Raw genomic sequence first — 2,500 nt, 5'->3', positions numbered from 1 at the left:
CGCAATCACGCTCCTATTTTTGCATCAGTATTTGTGCATAAATCGCTATTGCTCTGCCCCCCCCCCCCTATTTTTTACCCTTTGCTTGCGTTGCTTATGCCTTTATACTTTCCAATTCCTTACCCCGTGCACTGCTCCTGTATGTAGTTGGACGTTGTTTCGTTGTTGCTAAAGTAATCACACTTCACCGTACCCCCCCGACTCCCCCCTAACCCCCCACCTTCCCTCGTCCTCTCCCCTTCAAAGAAAATGACGTCACCAGCCAAAAAAAAAAAAAAATCAAAATAGAAGACAAAAAAATCCTTGAATCCACGGAACCTTAAAACCGCCCTTGTTGCACTCACCGCTTTGTTCACTGATATAAGTTGTTCACTTTCGTAACGTAGAGCGCACTGTTCACCGTAATTCGCAAGTCTTCGTATCTCTCTGTTTCTCTGCCTATCTCTCTTAGTCTCGTACTTTAGCATTGAACTCACTTAGTGTACCTATCGTCTTGGACTCTCCAACCCCTTTTAGACTGTCTCTCCGTGTGTCCATGTTTAAGGGCCGATGTTGTATTCCTGTTACCTTAATGTTTGAAACTGATGTAGAACTTAGAGTCAAAAAAGTGAAATTAATATCCAGACCTGACGTGGGAATAAAAATATTTTTAGAATGTTCTTTCTTGGACAAGGGGAAAGCTGTGACCTTTCGCCCTCTCTCGTCCTTGACCTTGTATGTCTAAAGTCTCTCTTGAACATAATTCGAGGTCCGGAAAGGAACTAAAACTCAAGAAAGTCTCCTGTTCCTTCTAGGTGTCTCGGACCAACCATACATGTAAGGATTTGTCCTTCTTTTATACCTTTTTGCCATAGATCTAAGAGAGACAAGATAAAAAAAATAGAAAGTCACTTTTACCAAATGAAAATCAAAAATAGATAGATAGATAGATGTATAAATAATTTATAATGATCTTTAGATCTTTATAATCAAAGCTATACCACGTACAGGTCTTTTTTTTTTTTTTTTTTTTTGGCTCTAACTGTAGAGGTAAACATATGCTAATTTTTAGTCCTGGAGGCCATCGTCCGCCTTGGCCTCCATCAAGGACATAAGACTACATTGTTTATCACTTTGTCTAGCATAAGTTTCAGGAGTTAAGGCTGATCAAGCGTGTGCCCTTCGACACAATATGTTTTTGTTTTTGTTTTTCTAAATATATATTTTTTTCTCTCGAGAGGGTGCCAAGCGGTGCCGCACATCTCCCACAGTCTCCCAGGTTCTGATACCTATTGTGATAACCAAGCGTTGACGAAACGTAGTGCACAGGCCTCACTTTGTTGAAGGAACAGACGAACGGCTCGGTGTAGATTAGTGAGCGGTGCGCTGGCCAGAAGCTGTTCATATTTTTCGCTGGCCGGCGTCCGTCGTTGTTGTTTATTCTCTCTCTTACTCTCTCTCTTCCTTTTCCCGTTTCTTTTTTGATCACATATCTTTTGTAGAGTGGCTGTTCTGCCCTCGCGCCTAGTGTAATGCCAACTGTTACTAATGATTAAGAAGTTGAATCTGTTTTGTTATATGGATTTACTATATAAGTTTGTTTTTTGAACCTGTAGATCCTTATTATCTATTCAATGGTTCAAGTGTGGCTTAGTCTATTTAATCTTGTAATGATAGTATTGTTATTATTCTAGACCGCCCGTATTTCCTAAGCCTATTTCTGAATACTCTCAATACTCACAAATACACAACATAGCCTGTAGTTAGTAAGAAACCTACTTAGATATCATTTCAAGAACGCCACTGACTGTCCAACTACCTGTTCCCGCTTCCCATGACGTCAGTGATATCTCGTCCAATCACTTATCCCATCTCCCATGACGTCAGCAATCTCTCGTCCAATCACTTGTCCCATCTCCCATGACGTCAGCAATCTCTCGTCCAATCACTAGTCCCAACTTCCCCCATGACGTCTATAATACTCTCGTCCAATAAACATGCCCCGCTTGTTACGACGTCTGCGGCATGTTTAACCCATCCAGGAGGAGTTTTTTTCTTTGCACATATCACACACACACACTAACCGGAACGGAGATCCTATGGGGCTGCCGACGAATTCCTTTGACCGGCTCAAACAAGACGTGGTGTACTCCTTTTCTCTTCACGCTGTAGCCGCTAGATTACCAACAGAGGTGAGAAGAAAAGGAATGCAAAACATGTGGCTGTCGGATTTTACTTTTCCCCATATACATGTCGTCCACACACAAGAGGACAGTATTTGCGGCGGCTTCGGTACAGCCGGGTGCTGGACGGGGGCCAGCGCTAGTATATTGCCACTATAATAATGATATAAAAAAAAGTTATTGGAAAAAAAGTGAAAAAAAAAGAAAAAAAAAGTGGTTCAGTGTCTACGAGTGTTTCAAGACAACTGCAAGCACCTTCGGAAGAAGATCAACAGCATCAAGAATGAAAATCCTGAAACGAAAAAAAAATCAAGTTTTAAAAATGAAAATAATGAAAG

Source organism: Penaeus japonicus, unplaced genomic scaffold (assembly GCF_977035675.1).
Source record: "Penaeus japonicus unplaced genomic scaffold, GWHDUDI00000001_assembly GWHDUDI00000035, whole genome shotgun sequence".
Lineage (NCBI taxonomy): Eukaryota > Metazoa > Arthropoda > Malacostraca > Decapoda > Penaeidae > Penaeus > Penaeus japonicus.
This window is presented reverse-complemented; position numbering follows the sequence as displayed.